The sequence below is a fragment of the Cervus canadensis genome, chromosome 23 (genome assembly GCF_019320065.1).
Source record: "Cervus canadensis isolate Bull #8, Minnesota chromosome 23, ASM1932006v1, whole genome shotgun sequence".
Taxonomy (NCBI): Eukaryota; Metazoa; Chordata; class Mammalia; order Artiodactyla; family Cervidae; genus Cervus; species Cervus canadensis.
This window is the reverse complement of record NC_057408.1, coordinates 7,682,501-7,708,531: the sequence shown is the minus strand read 5'-3', so window position 1 is coordinate 7,708,531 and position 26,031 is coordinate 7,682,501. Positions and strand designations below refer to the sequence as shown.

General features: G+C 40.1%; 1 protein-coding gene across 5 annotated transcripts in view; it reads right to left on the bottom strand.

The window, feature by feature from the left end:
* The window catches only part of DCC (DCC netrin 1 receptor), a 1,219,152-nt gene that overhangs the window by 833,080 nt on the left and 360,041 nt on the right, over positions 1-26,031 (bottom strand). The gene's annotated exons all lie outside the window — the stretch shown is intronic.

Sequence of the window (26,031 nt, the reverse complement as noted above, 5' to 3'; positions counted from 1 at the left end):
CTTCCTATATACAGGTTACTCAGTTGCCCTAGGCTCTTTGCTACCAATGTACATTGGAACATAAAGTCCTTTCAGTCTAGAATGGAGGGAATCCTAAACTTGGAAACCTAGACATCAAATCCTATGATACATTTGTAATAAGCTAATGATTAACTCATTTATTATTCAACAGTTTTGAGTACCATGTATATGCCTGCCCATGGTCTAATAAGCAGGATGCTCGACCGAGTGGCCTGTGTACCAACATTGTGATAAACATCAGACCAACGTCTGTGCTTTCTTATCAACAGTCTAGCGCCCTTTCCACTAGGAGAAACTGTGCTTTCTTCAGAGTTTTTTTTTTTTTCTATTTCAAGCTAATTATCTATTTAAGAGAGAAATATTCAACAGAAACTTCATTCCATCTATATGATGACTACCATGACATGCATCAAATAGATTTTTGTATCTCATGTGGAAAAAAAGGATCCTAGCACTTCCTGCTCCTACTGTCAGCTTTCTTTCAAATATGGAATCCCAAGATCATATTTAGGGAATATCAGAATTCCTAACACCCTCTAGCCATTTTTTTCACTTTCCCAGAAATCCATTTTGGGGTTGTGTGCGTGCTAAGTCAGGTCTGACTCTTTGTGACCCCATGGACTGTAGCCCGCCAGGTCCTTCTGTCTGCAGAATGTTCCAGGCAAGAATATTGGAGTCGCCATTTCCTATTCCAGGGGATCATCCCAATCCAGGGCTCAAGCCTGTGTCTCTTATATCTCCTGCATTGCCAGATAGGCCCTTTACCACTAGCGCTGGTTGCTGTCACTTTAAGGAACCAATCTCAAAAGCAGGCATTTTCAGGGATGGAAATTTGTATTAGGATAGCCATCTTCATCTGAGCAACTGATAATTGTCCACTCTTATTCCTAAGAGAGGAGTAGATATAAAACACACTCAGAAAGTAATGAGACAAGTATTTACATATAGTGCCGGAAAACCAGCCTTGTTGCCTTAGACTTTGCATGGCCTAATTCCTTAAGGGGATCCTAAGAGATGATTCCAGAGACACAGCTGTGGACACAATGCTCGGGATAATTTCACCACCTGGGAACCAAGTGCCCCAAAGCTTCATATTAAGATGCATGAAGGGTAGCAGAGACATGATTAGTCATAAATCAGGGCCAGCATAAAATGGCCAGGCTTCAACATATCCTCCAGCTCAAAGAAACGACATGAGGCAGGCTAAGGGGAAAAGATTGGAAACAAATCCCATAAGTCTTCTACACTAGTAGACACAGCGGTTGAAAAGGCATCAGTAAAACCAAAAAGCCATGTCCACGAGGACACTCTGAATCCACAGAATAAGAAAGAACTTAAGTGTGTGACCAAGGAAAGATGAAGGCCAGCCTGATTAATACCACTGGACTCGATGGCTGATAGCTGGTGCATTGCGTGTGTACCAAGTGGTCATGTCCTTTATTTCCAATGTGAGATTCGGCATCACAGTGCTTCCAACAGGCTCAGGCTCTTGAATAAAAGACTTGAATCACCACCTTCATTTAATAAAATGTGAACTTTCAGGAGATGAGGATAACATCTCTCATAAATGTTAAATATAATTGGAAACAGTCTCTATATAATTTTCTTTAAAAAAAATTACTATGTGTAGAAAATTACCATGACTGCTTTTGAAAGCCTCAGATATTTATTTATTAAGGCAGGATCCCAATTTGCAAATAAACAAATTACCAGCAGTCATCATTTTTTTTTAAACAAATGGGCTACCCTGTTATAAGGGTGCAGAACAGATAATCAACTAAGTCATATAAAAATATTTTCCTTCAATGTTAGATGACAAATTATTGCATTTGAATTTCATCATGTACAAGGGTTGAAAGTTTTACTTGTACATTGACAGAGGCTGGAAATGGTAACACATAACATTTACAAAGCTCTTTCATACCTGTAAACTATCTTTATAGAATCATAGAATGTTAGCCTCATAAGGGAACCCTTAAAAGATAAGAAACCTAAATAATGATGTACAACTACTTCCCAGGTGGCTCAGTGGTAAAGAATCCACCTGCAAATGCAGGAGACATGAGTTCAATCCCTGGGATGGGAAGATCCCCTGGAGAAGGAAATGGCAACCCACTCCAGTAATCTTGCCTGGGAAATCCCATGGAGAGAGGAGCCTGGTGGGCTACAGTCCATGGGGTCACAAAGAGTCAGACACTGACTGCACACACACACTTAGTCTTAGAGTGTATAAGAGTATCGATCAACCATTTGCCATGTAGCTCCTTGACTGTAACTTTATATTGGAAAGTAGGAAAGAGTAGCCCTTGGATCCAGTCAGATACCCAGACCCTATTAGTAACTTTCCATCTCTTTCCACAATCTAAGCATGAGAAGGTCAGAGAAACATTTATTGGTTTAATCTATTATCTGTCTAGATTTCTCCCATTTGATTTCATTTCCTTTTAGTTTTAATAAGTCATGTCATCTGAGTCCCTTTTCTAAAGAGTAGTCTCTGTAATAATTTTGATGTAACATAATGACCTGACATGAAGAAAAAAAAAAAAAATACTTGAGACCATGAGACAAAGCAGTATGAAAGATGATGAAACCCATAAAATCCAACCCACAATTCCAGACACATTCCTTTTTTTTTTTTTCCTAGTTTTTTTTTTTTTTTTTTAATTAGTTGGAGGCTAATTACTTCACAACATTTCAGTGGGTTTTGTCATACATTGATATGAATCAGCCATAGAGTTACACGTATTCCCCATCCTGATCCCCCTCCCACCTCCCTCTCCACCCGATTCCTGTGGGTCTTCCCAGTGCACCAGGCCCGAGCACTTGTCTCATGCATCCCACCTGGGCTCCAGACACATTCCTATCAGCTTCCCTTTGGACCCCTGTCATTTACTTCTCCCCTCTGCTGCTCAAACCTGCCTTTGCCTTGATAAAGTTGTGTAGAATTTTAAAAAGAAGGAAGAATTTTAAAAAGTACTATTTTCATATGCAAATAAAAATGAATGGTCAACACTGTCATATTTCATTAGAAAGTCTGTAAGATGAAATCTGTGAAGAGAGTATCAGATTTGACAATTGGAAGATCATTAATATTTCCTAGAATAGAATCAGCAAGGTGACCGAGATACCCAATTATAGTGGATGAAGAAGGGTAGACTGTTCTAAGAAGGACAGAAGAGACTGGAAATAAGGTAGTAAATAAAGGAGAGGCTGGGGCCAAGAGATATTTTTGTTTTGTTGTCCAGGGACAGTGGGCATGTAAGGTCTGTGGGGAAGAATCCCAAAGAAATCAAGATATTTAGAAATTCAAAAAAATTAAGAAAAATTTGAATAACTGATGGAATATTGCAGAAAAAGGAGAAGGGCACAGGGAGAGAAATTTTGAATGAGAAAAATGAAAATCTCATTCTACAGTGCTGGAGAAAAGGGAGTGAAGGTGGGGGATGATATATAGAAGGGTTGATGCTTAGAGATGGGTAGATGCAAACCTCAGTTTTCACTGCAAAATAGGGTAGACAGCTCTTTTAAAAGTTTATACAAGCTGTTTACAAAAATGCGACCTGAAAATGGTCAATGTAATGAAAACGCCCGATCCAGTGTTAAGGATGCTCAAAAAAGATGGAGATCATCAATTTTCAGAAGCAAAAATTCAGATTAAACAGCTGAATGTCTCTGGAAGGTAGGGTATAGACCCCCAGAAAGCAGATGGTGGGTTTGACTGAAAGATGCAGTGTGAATGTTCCCACAAGGCCAAAGGAGCAAGACTTTTAGGATGGGAGAAGAAAGGAATGAAGTGGGCCCTATCAGGTGTCATCTGGATAGAAAGGAAATGTATCAAATTTTTCATAAAAATAGAGGGATTCTGGTGCTTAGAAATAACAAGATCAATAACAGCAGCATGAGAGGACAAAATAACATGTTTAAGAAGTAAAGGCGGTGTTATTAATAATCATGTCATGATAACAAGCATAATAGGGCTCATCCAGTTATGGTTTAGTTAAATATATAGTTAAAGTTAAAAATATGGCTCCTGTATATTCCAAATATACAGGAACCAGACTCAAGGGCGTACAGAAGATAGTCACTCAACTTACGGAGATCAAGGTAGTTGATTGATCTTGAGGCTGGTCCATGATGAAAGGAAGAGTTGAGATAATAAGAATGCGTGTGCACTGCACTGCAAATGCTCACTGGACTTAGGAGAGGGATGAGGTGGTTGGTGAACAACTACAAATAAGGCTGGAATGTATTTGACGGCATGGCAGGAATATCAAAGAAAGCGTGAGGGAGTGAGCTGGAAAAGTACAGACTGGGAAGCGATAATAAAGATCCCCAGATCACAAGGGTTACACAATAATTCCGTGCCTTGTGGTAGATGTAAACCAGGAGTTCAGAAAGGGCACAGTTTTATCATATATACATTGAGAAATATAAAAGGCACCAGCCTCAGAACATTTTGACGATCAGACTCTCCTTCTCTTTCCTAAAAGAAAACAGGTAACCTGGTATAAAGCGGGAAATATGCTTATCACACATACACTTCATACCACCAGGGTTTATTGCAGAGTCTACATTTTTATTATAGCATCTATTGCTATAGGAAGGAAGAAGGCTCTGACAGCTCAAGTGTGTATTTTGTATGCTGATAGTTGTCCCATTGAGCTCACAGAAAAAGAAGTTTCAAGCTGCGGTCTTTTAGCACAGTTCGTGAGAATACAATTATTTTCCTAGTTGTTACTACTATACTCTTTCAGAATAGGTAACATTTCAAGTATGAAGGCTACTGTAGCTGTGATATCAATAAGAAGCACTAGACCTTGTTAAGTAAAAAAATAAAATAAAATAACTATATTAACAAAGTCAAGGTGAAAACACTCAGAATTTTTTAATACGATATAGGTGTACCTGATTGTATTGAAAAATGGATTTCCGCCATCTACCATATGAGATAAGTCCTTATCAGAAGTCACCATGTGTTGCTTAACTAGAAAATCTCACAAAACAATATTAGTCATTGATCAGAGGCTATCATAGATACAACTCACCATGGCCAATGAAATTCACCATGACAATACATGTGCTATGCAGAGCTTTGTTCAGGTTTAATTACCTACTCCCACTGGAGCAATATGGAATTGTGCACTTGCAATGCTGGTCAATCAATACCACGTGCTACTCTGGGTAATAATGCCTGTACTTCAAGGCACAGAGCTGCCATCATAACAATTACTCTCTGCCCTGGCAACTCCTCAAGAGCTATCCATTTTCAAAACCTGTGAGCCTTTGGAACCTGACTCTGATAGCTGGCACAGGAAGAACTCATCTACATTTTAAGACCCCAAATATATTTCTGGGTAATTATACAGAAATAACTCAACAACTATTCATTGACTATGAGCGGAAAGTGATGTGTGGGATAGAGAGAATTAAGTTTATAGTCTTGCTCAGGGAAAAATTATACCTATAAAACTACATTAGAAAGCCCATATCTATGAGACAAGCTTTGTACATAATAGAAAAAATGTGGCAGATGTTCATGAGAAGGGGCCTGGGGCATGGGCGTCTGCAGGAAGGAATAAAGAAGGTAAGACTTAAATTGGATGTGGGACGATGGGATTTGAGTTGGAGATCATGGAGGGACGAACAGTGTGTGTGTGTGAGAGAGAGAGAGACAGAGAGAAAGAGATAAAGATCTGCCAAGCAGTAACTTATAAAACATTCACTGTATTTCATGATGTGGCCTTTTTTTTTTCACATAAACAGATTACTCCAAGGCTTGAAATTATAGACTCATCATTCAAAAGAAGACTAAAAATAGTCTTTCTCCACTCTCAATTTACACATGAGGCAACTTTAGACTCATGGGTTTATCTAGAGTGATACAGACACTTCAACGAACAGAATTAACACCATTCTGTGAATAAACTAAAACCCACTGAATTGTACATGTTAAGTGGGCGAATTGCAGGGGGAGATGTGCATTATATCTCAATAAAGCTGCTTTTAACAAAGGGCAGGATTAGGAATATGGGGTGAGAGTCTCTGCTGACTGCCAAATCAGAGAATAAAAAAAATAAGTAACACCCTAATAATAATAATAAGTAACAACCTAATACCCCTTATGAGGTCTTCCCTATAGCTCAAATGATAAGGAATCTGCCTGTAATGCAGGAGATCTGGGTTTAGTTCCTGGGTTGGGAAGATCCTCTGGAGAAGGGAATGGCAACCCACTCCAGAATTCTTGCCTGGAGAATCCCATGGACAGAGGAGCCTGGCAGACTACAGTCTGTGGGATCACAAAGAGTTGGACGTGACTGACCGATTAACACTACACTACTAATAACCTTTATACTAATAGAATGCCAGGCAGCAAAAGTTCAAAACATACAAACTTTACTACTGCCTCAAACTTCAGAATGTCCATCTTTCTTATCCCTCAGACACTACCAAGTGCAACTATCTTTGCCATGGATGTTGAGTCTGATCACAAGGTCAGATCACCAATAAAAACAGCTACATTTTATTTGTCATTTCCTCTGAACCCCTGACATTTTGATTAGCAAATTCATGAATGATCAAAGACACCTGAAGATAAAATAACAAATGATTTCACAGTTCCTCCTCCCAAAAGCACTTGGATAAGTATAGTGACACCACCATGCTGCCATTAAGGCAGCTACCCCAGTCATATCTGGGGCGGGGGTCGGGGAGTCAGATTCGGTCTCCTCGGCTGGCTCAGAGAAAATGACTGGACAGATGCCCTCAGTCCCACGGCGATTTCCATGGCCACATGGGATTTCCAAATATGACCCCAGCATGCAACCACCCCTAACCCGATCCCCTCAGAGTTGGCTGAGGGGCAGGGACTTGGAGGATGCTTCAGGGCGACTCGTGGCCTAAGAGCAGCAAGGTTCACAGCTGTTCAGTGAGTTTGTAAATATCACACTCTGCCCTCCTCACCAGATTTTGAAACTGACATCTCTGGATTCTATATAATCATGCAAGATTTTCCTGACAAGTATGCTGTAATTCTGTGAATTTGTTTTCCCTTTAAAGTTTTTTTTTTTCTTTTTTCCCCTTGGGAAAGAACACACATCCACTCAGTTACTTATTTATGCATTTATCCAAGGACATATCCAACATCACATGATTCAGTCCCATCCTAAGGATACTCACATCACTATATTTCCTAAACCCTGGGAGGGTCCTTTTCTTAAGACCTTCATCTTTCCTGTAGTTGAAAATCTGAATTTTCAAGAACCACAAGTTACACAGCAGAATAAAAGTGAGCCAGAGTTGCCAACAAGGTTGGAAAAAATTACCAACTCTGTAGACCATAATCTGATAATTAAGATACCCACAGTGTTGTGATCCTCATTAAATCAGAAAAAAAAAAGAGAGGGAAATCTCACCAATTCATCCTCCCTAAAAGCAATTAGGTACTATTTCTCACAATAGGTCATCTCTGATGCAGATACATTCTTTAATGAGGCAGAAAAATTAATATTTTTCTCCAAAGTTAACGGATGAAAGAGAATCACAGTAAGCAATCTCCTAGGAGCTCAACATCACTGGATCAAGTACAAATGCTGGGTCTTTTTGAACACAGAGCATTTCAGATTGCTCAAAAGCTGACTGCTGTAACTAGGCGGAAGGAATTAACATCGTTTGGTTGGTTTTAGAGAGTAAAACATGCACTCATTCCCTAAAATAGGTGTTTTTCCAATGTATATTTGGCTTTGGGATTTGAAGGAAGCTTACTAAAATTACATCTTAAGAAAAAACTGTCTTGTATTCTATGGAAACCTCGTGCACACAGTAAGGCTACAAGTCAAGTCCTTGATGGCTTGTTGCTGCTCAGGGATGATATATCTCTCAGCTGTATTATATCTCATATATATTATATTATGTATTATATCTCCTTGCTCTTAAAAGTAATGGTTTTATTACTTCCTAAAGGATTTCCATCGAATTGAAGGAATCATTTCGTGGCACCAGAAGTGGCAGAACACAAGACACCCAATTCAAACTATGCCTCCTAAATTGATTTCTCCCTTTATTTAAAAAATTAGATTCAATTTCAAAGCTGAGTATGGTAGATGACCTTATTGTAAGAGTGTGAATTCAAATTAAACACAAAGCCAAGAGCAGATGATACCCTTTAATGATAATGAAGAGAAACACAGAGAAATGTAAGAAGGTGTCTGTTATATCCAAAATAGATTCTCAATCATACTTCCAAGAATGTCTTCCAGAAGGTTTAACCAGCTGTTCCTCAATGGAACCTCTTGGATCAACGATTAGATTTCATATTCAATTTTTATGTTTAGTAGTATGGCATTTGCAAATTCTCTATTTAACAATACACTTGCTCCTAAATCCTTTTAAACTTTGTACTGAAAACCCTTTTTCTGAGCACTGAATGCATGGATCAGTGGTAGCATGAAGGCATATTTGCAGGAAAATTTTAAATAGAAGAAATTTTTAATGGAATTTTTTGATAAATACACATTAAGAATGTTTGCATGTATGATTTAAAATGACTGTATCTTCAAAGTGTGAAGCATCCTTACAATTACACTTCTATATATAATAAAGAGCATAATGTGGGATCATGCAGGACTCAGAAGGATTTCTATTCCACTATTTATCTGTTAATCTAAACACATCCACTGCCCAGATTTACTTAATAAATATGATCTATTCCTCTTCCTTCACTTCTCTTCTTCAACCAAAAACTAGGCAGTCAGGTAGTAACCCAAGCTTTACAGGACATATGGAGGAGAGTGATGAAGCTAAATGGAATCCATAATAGCTAATCCCAAGGCCTGAGACCAAAGGCAAAACAGAAAGACCTGATCAATCTTGTTCTGTCTCCAGAATAAAATACCATCTGAACCTCAGTGTCCTGAAGTTACCCATACACTTAGATCCAGCACTCTGCAAACACTCAGCATTCTGTGCCTGGCGGGGCTTCAGGGCCCAAGTCTAATCTCCTTCTAGAGGAAACAAGACACACAAAAAAATAGCCAGAGCTAATCAGAAGCACACATTTGTGTTCTAAGAGGGTAAAGTGAGGAAAAGCCCACTGCAGTGGAAAGCGTGACTCAAAGCTTCACGAATGCCCAGGTGTTTGACCTGGGTCTTGAAATAAGAATGGCATTTGGGAGATAAAATCAGGCACGCTGATAGCATCTTGTTACTGGGGGCTGCGAACAAAGGCCACATCAGCGTGAGGCAGATTGCGTGGGCCTGCCAGGGCCCACAGGTGTCGACTTCGTGGGCTCGCTGAATCAGAACACCTGGGAACCTGTGGAAAACATTTAGATTCTATATTTTTCTAGCTCTGTAAGTGTGAGGCAGGGTCAGGAGTCTGCTACATGGATAGGTTCAAGGGTTAGTCCATAGGGACAGAGGATGAGATAAGTAACAATGGAGAGGCAGCTTGTACCAGCTCAGAAAGGGTGTTGGAAGTGCAAGGAGTTTGGGTTTTACTCTGTAGATGGAATAGAGTTTCTACATATATATATAGAGAGAGACAATTATTTATTTATTTGGCTGTGCTGGGTCTTAGTTGGGGCATGTGAGATCTAATTCCCAACCAGGGATGGAACCTGGGTCCCCTGCGCTGGGAGTGTGGAATATTAGCGACTGGACCACCAAGGAAGTCCCAGGAATAAGGATTCTTGGTTACTCTAAAGACCCTTACTATCAAGAACATTTAATTGCCAACTTGTGAACTTAGGGATAAAAATTCTGAGTAAAAGGTCACAGATACAAAGCCATGTGCCCATACACATACCCACACACCTCCATACAGAGACATATAACCAGGAAGTTTACGATGTTAGCAATAATAGTTATATGACTATTTCAATCACAATGGTTTTCCTCTTGTATGACAAGGATAGGGCTGCTCCAGAGGGAGGTGTGGGATGAGTTATCCACCTGGAGGCTGAAGGACTCTAAAGGGCTCTCCTCTCTATCACTGACTTGGACAAATTAACATTTTTGGTGCCTCAGTTTCCTCCCAGGTGAGAGTGCGATAAAAGAAAAAAAGCCTGGTAAGTATCAAACGGATAGCAAAAATCACAAGAAAAAAATAAGTAAGAGGCTTCCAAATATTAGTATGGAGTATGTAAAACCCCATATTATACAGAAAGGCATATTCAGCTAAGTGTTTTCAGGGGATACGTTCTGACTCCTGAGTTCTAGGGAGATAATCCCATTGTCAATCCCTTTTCATTATTTTTTTTTATTAAAATGTGTAAATGGGGCCGGAGCTTTCCTGGGACTCGTTGCTCTAAGAGAAGCCCAGGTCCCAGAGGTGACTAGCAGCTAATCCCTCCCCTCCCACAGCCACAAAGATGAGAGCAGATGCTCAGAGGAAAGAATCAGCAGCTTATCACAGAAAATCTAATTTACAATAAAAGAAGAACGTGCGCCAACATAAAGCCTCGGCTGGAGAAGAATCTTTCTCAAAAACCTGTTTAAGACCCATCCTCATATGTTGAAAATATTTACAAGTTATCAGTCTTTCACTGAGGTCCCCATGAAGTGCTGGCTGTCCCCATGACCATGCTCTGCCCCACCACTGGGGTCTCCCCAAGAGAAGAGCCATCAGTCCCTGGCCTGCTTCTGCTTTATGATCATAACCATCCATCATGTGCTACTAACTACTGCTTCAAAACCAGTTCCCCACATCTTTTAGGTTCATAGGAGTAAACATTAAATCTACCTTCTTGGTATCATTTAGGGTTTCGGTTTTTTTTTCCTCCTTTCCCAAAAGTCATGAACAGCTGGATTCTGTTCCTTGGCCCTCATCTGACATGAACAGACTACTGTCATTTAATACTTGATGAGGATCAGGAGGCCAGAAAAGTCCAAATATGATCCACCTAAATAAGAATTACACAGCACACTGCAGTCTGGAATTGAATTTGCTCAATTCATTCTCATAAAGCAATGCAAAGCAGCTATTTTTAACCCTCATTTTATAACTGAAGAAATCAAGGCCCAGAGAGGTTAAGTAATTTGCTTAAGATGTCAGAGTTAATTTGGGGCAGTGTCAGAACTATGATAGGTGACGTCTGAAAGAAGAGGAGGAGGCAAGGAAGAGACCTGCAAAAGTCATTCCTTTCAATCTGCCTGGTCCAACTTTGCAGCTGACCTCCAAGAGTCTACGTGGTTTTCTCTCACATGAGATTTGCGTTTCCAAGCTCCCCGACCCAGAGAGATAACCCTTGATTCCCCAGCAGGTGTCACTGTGGTGTATGGATGAGCATCCTTAACTCATCCCAGAAATCGCACTCTCTACCATTGGTACATAGAGCTAGTGGAAGTAGGTTATTTGAAAAGTAGATATATTTTCTAATCTAATTCCTAGGTTTGTAGGCAAAGAAATCTGAGCACAGAAGCATGACTTGTCCAGGATCACATGCCTACAGACACTCAAGACTCGAAGATGAAGCCCCAGAGATCCACCGCTCAGGACCATTCTTTAATCAGCTCTGCCTTGGCACTCCAGTTCTAACTGATGTTTAAGGTTCTTTATCTCCAACAACACCTTCCACAATTCTCTACCTTTTCAAGCATTGGAAGAAAACATATAGAAGGAAGCATTAAAAATATATTGTTTTGGGGACTTCCCTGGAGTCACAGGTTCGATTCCTGATCTGGGAAGATGCCACATACATGGAGCAACCAAGCAACTACTGAGCCTGCGGGCTGCAACTACTCAAGCCTGTGTGCCAACAGCCTGTGGCCTGCAGCTACAGAATCCACGGAAGTGAGAAGCCCCTGAACTGCACCAAAGAGTAGTTCCCACGCTCTGCAACTAGAAAAAGCCTGCACAAAGCAACGAAGACCCAGTGTGGCCAACATACACAAAATAGAAAGTGAGAAAGGAACATTGTCCATAGGGCAGCAGTGAGTCTAACCAAACAGTGAAAAACCTGAAAAAAGGGGGCAGAGTGGGTTAAACTGGGTCTCCCCCAAGTGATACATTCAGATCCGAATCTGTGGGCCGGGGAAAGTAAACTTACTTGGAAATGGGTCTGTTTTTTTCCATTTCCCTCCAGTGTCGTGAGTTGGATGTAATCAAGTTATGATAAGGTCACACTGGATCAGGGCAGGCCCTGAACTGAATGACCGATGTCCTCATGCAAAGCGGAGGGGAGGCTCAGAGAGGAAGGGAGGCTCTGTGACTGGACGCAGAGACTGGATCATGCAGCCACAAGCCAAAAACACGCCAGAGTGCTGGGAGTCACTGAGATGGAAGAGAGTCAAGACAGGGTTCTTCCCAGCCTCTCATACTGCTGGTGGGAATGCAAACTGGTGCAGCCACTCTGCAAAAGAGTATGGAGGTTCCCCAAAAGGCCAAAAGTAGAGTGGCCATATGATTCAGCAATCCCATATATCCGGAGAAAAACTTGGTTCGAAAGGATCCATGCACCTCAGGGTTCATTACAGCAGTACTGAAGTGAAATAATGCCATTTGAAGCAACATGGATGGGACCTCGGGATGATCATACTAAGTAAGTCAGGCAGAGAAGACAGACACCATGATAGCACTCACATGTGGAATCTAAAATATGACACGAATCAGCATATCGACAAAACAAAAACAGACTCACAGATGCGACGCACCTGGAGCCTGTCACACAGTAAAGTAAGTCAAGACGAGACAAATATACTATACTAATCCATACACACGGAATCTAGAAATGGTTCAGATGAACCTGTTTGTAGGGCGGGGCTAGAGGACTGGAGACGCAGATGCAGAGAATGAACATGTGGACACGGGGCAGGGAAGGGGAGGGGGGGCGAATCAGGACAGCAGCATTGGCAAGCGTACACCACCCTGTGTGAGAGGGATCGTCAGAGGGGTGCCGCCTACAGCACAAGGAGCTCAGTGCGGGGCTCTGATGGCCGAGACGGGCGGGACCGGGGCTGGGGGTTGGGAGGGAGGTCCGAGAGAGAGGGGATATATGTGTGCAGACAGCTGATTCACTTTGTGTACAGAAGAATCTAACACAACATTCTAAAGCAATTACACCCAATACAAATCAGACTCACTGACACATAGAACAGACCTGTAGTGGTCAAGAAGGAGATGTGGGTTAGGGGAGGGGGGAATGGGAGTTTGGGATTAGCAAAGGCAAACTACTGTATATAGGATGGAGAAGCAACAGCCTTCTGCTGTATACACATGGAATCGTATTCAATGCTCTGCTGACAAACCATAATGGAAAAGAATATAGATCTTTTTACTCCCCCTTTAACCCACTGGTTGTTCAGAAGCGTGCTGCTTAGATTCTGTGTAATTGTAGATTTTCAGACTTTCCTCTTGTTGATTTCTAGTTTCATACCATTGTGCTCAGAAAAGATAGCTGGTGTCGTTTCAGTCTTCTTTCTGAGATCTGTTTTCTCTCTATCCAATTATCTATCCTGGAGTATATCCCTTGCGCTCTTGGGAGGAATGTGCATTCTGCTGCTGCTGAATGGAATTTTTTTCTATGTTTGTTAATTCCATTTGTTCTTGAGTGTAATTCAATTCCGTTGTTTCCTTGCTGATTTTCTATCTGAAGGATCTATTCATTGCTGACAGTTGAAGTCCCCTACTATTAATATGGGCTTCCCTGGTGGCTGATTGGTAAATAATCTGCCTGCCAAGCAGGAGATGTGAATTGGATCCCTGGGTGGGGACGATCCCCTAGAGAAGGAAACGGCTACCCATGCCAGTATGCTTGTTTGGGAAATTCCATGGACAGAGGAGCCTGGCGAGCTACAGTCCATGGGGTTGCAAAGAGTCAGACACAACTTAGCAACGGAGCACAGATATATGTATAAATATACACACATATATACGTGTGTGTGTATAACTGAGTCACTATGCTGTCCTGAAGAAATACAACATTGTAAATGAACTATACATCAATAAAATTAAAAGAAAAAAGAAAGGGTTTTTCCCAAGAGATTTCGGAGGGAATGCCTTGTTGACACCTTTACTTCACACCCTTAATTTAGAGAGTTGTGAGAAAATAAATTTGTTGTTTAAAGCTACTCAGTTTGTGTTATTTTATTAAGAGCAGCCAGCCCTAGGAAACTAATACAGAGAGTTAGGGACATATATTTCTATTGCGGGGTAAATGACTCTTGGCCAGGAGACTGATCTCCCTGGCAGTGTGATCTCCAAAGAGGAAAAAATGCCTCCATCTCCCCATCCCACCCACAGAATGTCTCAAAAAAGTTTATCTAGTCAACTCTCTCCACCCTGAGACCATGGGCATCATGAAGTTTTCTTTTTGTTAGTTTGTTTGGGGGTTTTGTTTCATTTTACTATAATGGGGCTTCCCATGAAGGCCTGTCTACAGGGAAGGGAGGTACTGGTTGGGCCAACAGCACATTCTGAGGTGCACGGGAGTGACACTTCTCAGCACAGTAACAAATCTGTGTACTTGGCTAATACAAATATTCCTCGAGAGACAGATCCGCTGGTGTGCTAGCTAAGTCAGGTTTGCAACAAGCTCACAAAGCTGAGCCGCTAACTTCTGACGTCGGCAAGTTCACCTCCCTGAGAAGCTTCTTGGGAGAAAACCATCGGGCTTTCTGCTTAGCGCACCACTTGCACCATACATCTTTCTTCTTCGAAACTTCTACAGAATTGATTTCACTTCCTTCTGACCCCTTCACCACCATTTTCTAATTAATTGCAATTATTTCATTATACATACGGATTTACACTTTCCACTTGTTTTCCAAAACGCTAAGCTCCATCGTGGCCACTGACTGGCCTTGGACATGACCCCAAGTCCCTCAGAACTGTGGCTTCCCTACTGATGAAATGGGCAGACTAATATCATTATTCTATCAGTCTGCTCTGCCTGTCTTACTCGGTTTGTGTTGGAGTCAAGTAAATCACTATGTGGAAATAGCATTAAAGTTTAAAAAAGAAGTACTTTAGTGTTATTACTATAATTATTTTTTTTTATTTTTATTTTTTAAATTTTTATTAGTTGGAGGCTAATTACTTCACATCATTTCAGTGGGTTTTGTCATACATTGATATGAATCAGCCATAGAGTTACACGTATTCCCCATCCCGATCCCCCCTCCCACCTCCCTCTCCACCCGATTCCTCTGGGTCTTCCCAGTGCACCAGGCCGAGCACTTGTCTCATGCATCCCACCTGGGCTGGTGATCTGTTTCACCATAGATAATATACATGCTGTTCTTTCGAAACATCCCACCCTCCTTCTCCCACAGAGTTTCAAAAGTCTGTTCTGTATTTCTGTGTCTCTTTTTCTGTTTTGCATATAGGGTTATCATTACCATCTTTCTAAATTCCATATATATGTGTTAGTATGCTGTAATGTTCTTTATCTTTCTGGCTTACTTCACTCTGTATAATGGGCTCCAGTTTCATCCATCTCATTAGGACTGATTCAAATGAATTCTTTTTAATGGCTGAGTAATATTCCATGGTGTATATGTACCACAGCTTCCTTATCCATTCATCTGCTGATGGGCATCTAGGTTGCTTCCATGTCCTGGCTATTATAAACAGTGCTGCGATGAACATTGGGGTGCACGTGTCTCTTTCAGATCTGGTTTCCTCAGTGTGTATGCCCAGAAGTGGATTGCTGGGTCATATGGCAGTTCTATTTCCAGTTTTTTAAGAAATCTCCACACTGTTCTCCATAGTGGCTGTACTAGTTTGCATTCCCACCAACAGTGTAAGAGGGTTCCCTTTTCTCCACACCCTCTCCAGCATTTATTGCTTGTAGACTTTTGGATAGCAGCCATCCTGACTGGCGTGTAATGGTACCTCATTGTGGTTTTGATTTGCATTTCTCTAATAATGAGTGATGTTGAGCATCTTTTCATGTGTTTGTTAGCCATCTGTATGTCTTCTTTGGAGAAATGTCTGTTTAGTTCTTTGGCCCATTTTTTGATTGGGTCATTTATTTTTCTGGAATTGAGCTTCAGGAGTTGCTTGTATATTTTTGAGATTAATCCTTTGTCTGTTTCTTCATTTGCTATTATTTTCTCCCAATCTGAGGGCTGTCTTTTCACCTTACTTATAGTTTCCTTTGTAGTGCAAAAGCTTTTAAGTTTCATTAGGTCCCATTTGTTTAGTTTTGCTTTTATTTCCAATATTCTGGGAGGCGGGTCATAGAGGATCTTGCTGTGATTTATGTCGGAGAGTGTTTTGCCTATGTTCTCCTCTAGGAGTTTTATAGTTTCTGGTCTAACATTTAGATCTTTAATCCATTTTGACTTGATTTTGCAGCCACTCCATTTCTTCAATTCTGTCAATCTTATCACAAAGCAGAACCCTTTATGCAGGACACCCTTAACATCCCCATGTGTCTATAGCATCTTCATCCGTCAAAAGTCAACTAGAATGTTACCTCTGCCATGAACCTTTTACTGCCCCTCAATCCTCTTCCTACCATTTCACACAACAGGTGTTTGTATACATGTTCTTTTCCACACTCAACTGTTAAATCCTTAAGGGCAGGAACCAAGTTTTTTCTCTATATCATCAGGGAACTCGATGCCTTTCACAAGCATCCTCAGACATGCTGACTGACTTAAAGCAATAAACATTTATTATCTCACAGTTTATGGGACTCAGGAATCTGAGCAGGGTTTAGCCCAGTGTTTCTAACTCAAGGTCTTTTCTGAGGCTGTGGTCGAGGTGTCAGTCAGGGTTACACGCGACTAAAGGCTTACCTGGCCTGGAAGATGTGTTTCTAAGCTCCTTCTCATGACTGTTGGCAGGAAGCCTCAGTTCCTGGCCATTCAGGGTCTCGTCACAGGGCAGCCCCCAACATGTCAGCTGGAGTGACTCTCTCCCCAGAGAGAGTGATTCCAGAGACCGAAAGCGAGAGACGCCATATTGCTTTTATGATCTCATCACCAAGTCACACACTATCATCCTGCTTTCTTCTACTCATCAGAAGTGAATCAGAAAACCCAGCTCACACACAACAGGGGAGAATTATATAAGAGTGTGAATAGCAGGGGACAAGGATGACCGGGGGCCACTGTGGAGGCTGGCTACCACAGTGACTGAAGGAATGGATACGTCATGTTTATCTTTAATTTACTTCCTACTTAGGGCTTTGTATTTTCTTCCAGTCAACACAGACTTCACTTCACTTTGGTTGAAGTGTGCTCAGGAGTGCAAATGCAAAGCAATCATTAACCTTTATTTAATTCAGAAAAGATGACTTATAATGAAGAAGTCTGAAGCTAAATGAAAGTGACTTTTGCATTATCTAATCATTGTTTATTCTAAACCCACAGCCCTATCTTACATGTGTATGTATGTGTGTATATATATATATGTATACATATATATATGTCAGTGATTGAATGAACTTTTAATCAAAATTAACAATCTTTTTAGCAAATGATACCAATAAAATCAGTAAGTATGTGCTAACTGGAATTAATTATTTTAAAAAATATTTTCTAACTTATATTTTCCATTTTCTACTAAATCAGATCGAGACTCTCTTCCTTCTTTTCACAATGAAGAGCCACACTATATTTGTTAAGGCCTTACAACATGCTCAATCAACACCATTGTTTGAGACAGAAGGTAAGGAAGATACACAAGGTCCCTAGGCTTACCCAGTTTATAAGAGGACAAACACACACACTACAAGAATTCTCTGGAATCTAATACATCAATTTATGCAACCTCTTCCAATACTCACCAACATAAATGTTTATATTCATCACACCTATGAATTTCTTCATGTTTCTCAATTTACTCAGAGTTCCTCTACATTTTTTGTAGGCTACCCAAAGTGGAGTGTCTTCCATGAAATTTTCCATGCTTCTTGTTCAATAAATTTTTTGTGCTTTAATAACCTTCTGCTTTGAATTTCCACAGTAAATGAACACTTAATTATGAGCTATCCTACTTTTTTTTCCCTTCCAAATTGCTTCATGTGATTTAGTCATATTGCCCAACAGATGGCAATTTCTTTGAAGTTCAAGCTCCTCCCCAATCCTTAGAAGGCATTCAATAAATGCTTGCCAATTGATGGCTAATAAAGCGTTTGCTTTAGTGTCCTTGGCCAAAACTCTGTGTGTTTGAATCTGGACTAATATGACTAGTTTCTGAATTAATATTCTAGGTGCCTAAGGCTGAGCCTAATTTTTACATAAATTATTTTAATCAAAATAAATGCACAGTGCCTTAATATTTTCTGAGTTTAGGATTTACTGGCTGGATTAGTAAGTTACTGTTCCTTAGTGTGGAAGCTTAGCAATTGGAATGTTAAATATTTCATATTTTTAAATAACTATACAGAAAGAGATACTATTATTTGTAGCACTTTGCAAATAACACAATAGTTGAAGCAGCCTGAGGTCTTGGAAAGAATTTTGGTGTTAGAGTCACACAGATCTGGGTAAGTCAAATTTTAACTTTATTGTCTGGTGAACTGCAACCAGTTTCAGATATTCTGTTCTCCTCCATAAAGTGAGGTTATTACTATTTGCTTTGCAGAGCTATTGGATAGATGGCAATGAAGTGACTAAGTCACCTGTCCAGGGTCTCAGTAGCACTTACTCTGCCTACCTCACTCTCACTCTTTCAGTGAATATTTCTTTAAGAAACACTAGAGCTATATGGACCTGAGAGGAAAATCTATTAATTACCCAACATTCCAAAACCAACAAACCAAAACATCACTGATCAGTTTCAAAAGCACTAGACACCAACCCCACGGCTAGCCACATCTGACAATGTACTCAAGGAAATGGTGGGCAATTAGACCTCTGGTTTCATCACAGTTTGGTGGACTATGAAACTGCCTTGGGTCAAAGATATTTACAAAGCAGAAAAACTGAGGAAAAGAAGGACTGGTCAAAAAGAAACAAAGTGTTGTAAAATCAATGCACTGTTCTCCTAGTTCTTAGTTTATTATGTCTCCTTGAGTGCAGTAATCCATTCTTACTCTGAACTGTCAAGTTTTCCTTTAACAGTTTCGCACTCCAACACTGGACCTCTGTCCTCTATCCACAGGACCTGTAGACTCCTGATTTCTAAAGGCATTTAGATTTTAGGTTTCACTACCAATTCTCATGGAACATCTTAGTATCAATATTTGGCTCTGAACTTTAGAAATCTTTTTTTGTGTGTATTTTTCATTCTGTTATTTAATGGTCCATAGTACTGAGAAATAGTCTTAGAATACATTTCCAAGTTGTATATGTTCCCTACATCTACTTGCAAAAATAGTCACATGTTTTAAAAATACTTGGCTAATATCCTCGCAGAAAAGTTCAACCTCTTTTTCACTTGAGCAAATAAGACCAAATTGAAGCCTTTTTTTAGAATCAATTTTTAAAATAGGTTTGAGCAATGGATTCATTTAAAGAGTAAAAGTTGCTGGAGGTGAGGTGTGGATCTCAATCTAGATTAATTGCAGTCTATCTGCAAGGAGATCCAACCAGTCCATCCTAAAGGAGATCAGTCCTGGGTGTTCACTGGAAGGACTGATGCTGAAGCTGAAACTCCAATACTTTGGCTACCTCATGTGAAGAGCTGACTCGTTGGAAAAGACCCTGATGCTGGGAGGGATTAAGGGCAGGAGGAGAAGGGGATGACAGAGGATGAGATGGCTGGATGGCATCACCAACTCGATGGACATGAGTTTAAGTAAACTCCAGGAGTTGGTGATGGGCAGGGAGGCCTGGCGTGCTGTGATTCACGGGGTCTCAAAGAGTCAGACACGACTGAGCAACTGAACTGAACTGAACTGAATTGATAGCTAAAAAGAGTGAAAAAAGATGGCCAAGATGATGAGTAGAACCACAATAGAAATGAACCTTGGAAGAAAATCACACAGAGAAGTTCAGTGATCCATGTTCCAAGTGTAACAAGAATGGCATCAAGTCAGATCCTACAGATTAGTCCAAGCTCTCATCTTCTCATTGAGAAATTCTCGAGAAGAGAGAAGAAGCAAAAGGTTGGCAAAAATATGACCCAGGAAAGCTGTGAGGAGGATTAGTGCTAGGACTTCAGCCCCTGGATAGTGACTGATTTACCTTCTATCCTGTTAAGTCCACCTCAGATAGACTCATGACCTTCTTAGAATAATGTGAAAAGCTGTTCATGGATTATGCTGAACTTGTTTGCCATACTCAAGAAAATCTTGCACGGTTGAGAGGAAGTATGAAAAGTTGCCCTGTGGTGAGAATATTCTGATCTAGGGAGGCTCTAGATCTTATGAACTCTGACTAGACTATCCTCTAGACTCTGAATTAATCTGGTGTTTCTCGGTTTTAGACACTGTTTTTGGAAGTGTGGGCTGAAGAAGCAGAGCTAACATGACCTCCATCTTGAACATCTCACTTGGGCTATCCAAACACCGTCAGCTCTTACTCCCATTCTTTGGTGAGAAAATAGAATTGAAGAGTGCCTCAAAACAGGAAATTTTTTTTTTTTAAAGCTTAGACTCGATGTGTTTTAAGGAGTTATATAACGTTCTGTTGGAACAGAGGCCAAAGTAAAAGATTCTTGTAAAGAATGTGAAAATCCCTATTATGTTGCAGCCCAAGCAGCCACAATAAGATGGAGCAAGTTGGCTAAACAACCTAACAGGAGTGACTGCAGCCTGACCAGGAGGAAAAGTACCAATGGAAGTACGTTCTGAAGGAAGTCAAACACCAGAGGAAGCTTCAGGAATGCAATGCCCAAGGTGTGATGAGCAGGTAAGTCAAGAGACATTGGCGGTGCTGAGAGCACAGATGCCCTGGGTGTGGGTCACAGTGGACTCATCTTCCAATTAAGGTGGGATTTTCTCCAGTGTTGATGCTGTTACAGGCACTCTTAAACCTTGAGGAGAAGGCTTGGATTGTGTCTACTCTCATATCAGCAGTTTTCTAATATAATTAGTTATACTAGAGTTTAGAGTTTCCTTGTGCTTTTAGTAGTTATCCAAGTACATCTCTTAACTTTCTCAGGAAAGAGGAAGGCTTCATAAAGTTTAAGAGCAGGGACCTTTTTCAATTTACCTTTTAATGCTTCCCACCTTGCGGGATTGTGTTATAAATACAGTACCCGAACGACAAATATTTAAGAAATTAAGATCAGAGAAAGGAGCAGAGGGAGGTGGGAGAGTGAAGCAGACAAATCCTACCACCCCAGTAGTTCCCAGGCTTCTCTTTAGACTAGCCGATGGTTCTCTTGGAAGGGAAACATCACTCGAGTCTGCTATTTTTCCAACTTATCTAATCTGTATAACATTCACTTTTCCCCCATGAGCCTAGTACTTCATTTATTCATCCATTTATTTATCAAATATCTGTTAGGCTCATTCTCTGTGCCAGGCACATCATTATACCCTGGCCATAAGTAACAGGCATGAGAAATTGGGTCCTTGTTCTCTTGGAACTTATATTCTAATGGAAAAAGAAAAAAAAAATCAATCAGTTAACCAACCAACCAGAAAAATATCAAGGCCCTGCAGAAAATAACATTAGATGGGATGATAGAAGGTGACTCAGGATGACAGAAGGCCTTTCTCAAGGATACAGGAGAAGGCCCTCCAAACAGAGGGAACAGAGAGTGCAAAGGCCCCAAAGCAAGGAGAACTTTGAAGTGTCCAAAAAAGCATATGGCTGTTGAGTATATTAGACTGGGGAGAGCAGAACAAGGTGAGTTGGAGGAATACAATGGGACAGACTGTACTGAGCTTTGGCAATCTATCTGTCATGCTACACGCTGCAATCCCTAACATACACTTAGGGAGATACTGTCCTTTAAACAAACGATCAGTAAATCAAATTAATAGGTCAGTGTAAAATTATGAATTATAAATACTTGCTGCAGGCCACAAAAAGTTATGATATTTATTTAGAAAGAGAGTTTTGTTTTGTTTTGTTTTTTTAAAGTAAAAGGAAGGCAAAGGAAGGATTAAGAGTTTGGGGTTAGCAGATGTCAAATATTATATATACATTGCTAAACAACAAGGTCCTCCTGTATAGCACAGAAAACTGTATTCAATATCCCGTGATAAACCATAATGGAAAAAAATTATACATGCATATACATATATATATACACACACACACATATGCTGTATATATAAATGAGTCACTTTTCTGCACAGCAGAAATTAAACATAGCATTGAAAGTTAACTATATATCAATAAAATGTTAAAGACAGGTAAAGTAAAAAATTTAAGCATGGGATAATGGAAAAGCTAGTATCTTACAGTCACCTCCATCTCTCATTATTTAATTCTTAGAAGATATGGACATGTTCAATTCTGTTGTATCAGAACACATAGAATTGTCTTAATTGAATTAAATTGAATAGCAAGTATTATCTGTCTTCAGAACACAATACATTTCATCTATATACTACATTAAAAAAAGAAAGAACTATAAGCATACATCTACCTACTAGTACTTGGAGGAATAGGCAAACACTGAATGATAACAGAACAGTAGCTTTCCAAGTTAGAAAAGTAGGTTTGAAATTTTTGAAATAAATAGTCCCTTTACCTTAAAAACATAATACATTGCTGCAAATGGTGTTATTTCATTCTTTTTTATGATTGAGTAATATTCCATTGTATAAATATGCCACACTTAATAAGCCAGAGAAAAACAAATATGTGACATTGCTCATATGTAGAATCAAAAAAGAAAAAGAAATGAAATTATATACAAAATAAAAATAGACCCACAGACATAGAAAACAAACAGATGCTTACCAAAGGGGAGCGGTGGGGGAGGAATAAATTAGTAAGTTGGGGTTAATAGATGCGTGCCTGTATGCTAAGTGGCTTCAATTCTGTCCAACTCTTGGTGACCCCATGGACTGTAGCCAGCCAGGCTCCTCTGCCCAAGGCATTCTCCAGGCAAGAACACTGGAGTGGGTTGCCATGCCCTCCTCCAGGGAATCTTGCTCCAAATATTGAACCTGAGTCTCCACCAGTTTCTGTATTCTTAATGCTGAGCCACCAGGGAAGCCCGGGATTAATAGATACAAACAAACAGATATAAAATAAAAAACAAGAACCTTCCATATAGCACACATATTCAGTATAAAAGACTCAATATTTGATGAGGACCGATGAGGAAAAGAATCTGAAAAAATAGATATATATATGTATATATAACTGAATCATATTTCTGTGCATCTAAACCTAATACAACATTAGAGGAAATCAACTCTACTTCAATTAAAATAGCATAATAATTTCATTTAGATATGATTTGTGTCATTAATAGTTTAAGCGGATGCGCCACCTGCATGCTATAAGGCCTTTCTCAAAGTTCTCGCTTTTAGTTTGTTCCTGGATATTCTAAGCGCTCTGGAAACAATGAAAACAGTAAACCCCACTTAGCCTGCCTCATGCCTTCACCCCAGCTTCAGCTGGCACCAGCCAGATGGGGGAGTTTGCCCAGTTGCTACAAGGGACAGTAGGAACACTTGTCTTGACTGATGTTATGTAAAATGTCACAGACTTTTGAATTTGATCTTGGCAAGGCACGATGGAAACGCTCCAAATCCAAAGACTGTAGAGAGCCGTACAATCACCACACAAAGGGACTGATGTGTTGCATATTGAATTCAGGCAATGATTACATATAATTGTATCATTACCATCATTACCTAGAGTGAGATTAATGGAAGCAACTATTCAGAAAAACAAGAAAGAAATTAGCTTTGAAGGAGCAGAATGAAAGATTTTAATTGTGGGAAGAATTCAGTCACATTTCAAAATTACTGGTTGTGATTCCATCAAACTCACAACCCCCCATCTCTTCCCTACTTCGATTCATGTGCTTCATTTCATTTGTCCACTCAATAACTAGCAAAGGTCAGATAGCTACCGAAAACAGCCTTACCTCAAAGCTGACAAACCAACCTGTCCAAAATGTTTATTTTAACAAATGGTCAGAGGAATTTACAACACTTACTGACAGAGCCAATAAATGAAGTGTTTTCTTTCTTTGTTTTGTGTGTGTGTGTGTGTGTGTGTGTGTGCCATTAAAACCAACACATCAGTGGCAAAATCCCTTTTGGAAGCAAAAGGTACAGTAGGTGAACTATATACATATTTCACATTAAGTTGGAAATTAGCAATTCTTAGCATCTAAGATACCAGTCCAATTTTATTCAAATGCATTCATATAATTTGCATATAAAATTCTATTGGTTGTTTTTTTTCACCAGGGCTGTGTGAATTTTTTTCAACCGTAAATATACCTAAGAAAGGTTCTTCCTAGTCCCTGACTCAGTATAGAGAAATGTGGTTGATCCATGGGTTCTGCAAAGGGATTGTACTGGAATTCTTGACCAGAAGGGCCTTGACATCTAGGGATACACTTTCCTCCCCGTTACCTGTCACTGTGGCTTTTTAGAGAGACTCAAAAGAATCTCTTGGAGGGGTTACGAACTAGATCACAATACTTAGCTCTTCATCTAAATGTAGATTTGAACTTAGGCTATGGTTTAGAAATTGTTGCAATACAGATATTTTCTTAGTTGAGTTAGATCAATATTTCATTATAATTAAGTCAGATGCATATGGGTTTTCCTGGTGGCTCAGTGGTAAAGCATCTGTCTGCAATGCAGGAAACCATCTACAATGCAGGAGATGTGAGTTTGATCCCTGGGTCAGGAAGATCCCCTGGAGGAGGAAGTAGCAACCTATTCCAGTATTCTTGCCTGGGAAATCCCATGGACAGAGGAGCCTGGCAGGTTTTACAGTCCATGGGGGAGGGGGGGGTCACAAGAATTGGACACAACGTAACGATTAAATCACCACCACCACTCATATGCATATACTATCTAAATTGCAACATAAATAGTTTAATACAGTGGGTTTCTTTGTAACAGCTTCTGAACTCACTCTGCAAACTGAGAAGAATAGAAAGCTGCATATTCCTTCAGTCTGGAAGAACAGTTATTTATAGCATTCAATCTATCCACTGCAGTATCACAACTGCTTACCCCTTACCTGATATAGCACTTTACATATTTCAAATATTTATTTTATATCTGTTTTTACAAAAGCTTAAAAGCTAGAAAACCCAGGAATCATGACTTTCTTTGATAGCAAAACTATAAAATATAAAAGTGGCTTAAGGTGAAACAGATAAAAACTTGAAATTATTATTTTTTCTTCCCAGTTCAGAGCTCTTTTTAAAAACAGCATTAGGAGCATGTGGAATTAAGAACCAGTTCCAATGATGAAGCAGCCACATTCCCTACACCAACATGGTCTGATCCATCACCTTCTAGGTAACTGCCATAATTCTCTTATGGATCCCAGGCTTCTACTGTCCCCTGTTCTCATCTTTTTTGTACCCTACAGCCAGGTTGATCCTTTCAGGGAGGTGTTCTCATCATGCCACCTCTCTGGTTTAAAACCATCAGTGACTCAGTACCTGCACTTAGGAAGAAAGCCTAAAATCCTTAACAGGGCCAAAGTCAGATCTCTGTTCAGAGGTCACCTCATCCCCCCAAACACTCTATAAACCAGGGACTCTTCTGCTCAGTCGCTTTTCATCCCCCTCACCTGCTTTAGTTTTCTTCGTAACACTTACCACCTGACATAGTCTCTACTTAAGGGTTTAACTGTCAATTATTTGTCTTCTCAGGGATTCATCAGGTTTGTTCATTTCTATATCCCAGAATAGCACCTCACAGCAGATACTGTGTTTTGTTTTGTTTTTTTCCAACTTAAAAACGAAGTGCATATATTCCACCTTAATCCATTTGGGCTGCTATAACCAGTGGCTCAGCAGCAAAGAATCTGCCTGCAATGCAGGAGACTCAGGAGATGTGGGTTCAATGCCGGGTGCGGAAGGCATGCCCCCTGAAGGTGGGCATGGCAACGCACTCCAGTATTCTTGCCTGGAAAATTCCGTGGGCAAAGGAGCCTGGTGGGCTATGGTCCATGGAGTCACAAAGAGTCCAACATGATGGAAGTGACTGAGCACAAGCAAGAATAAAGTAC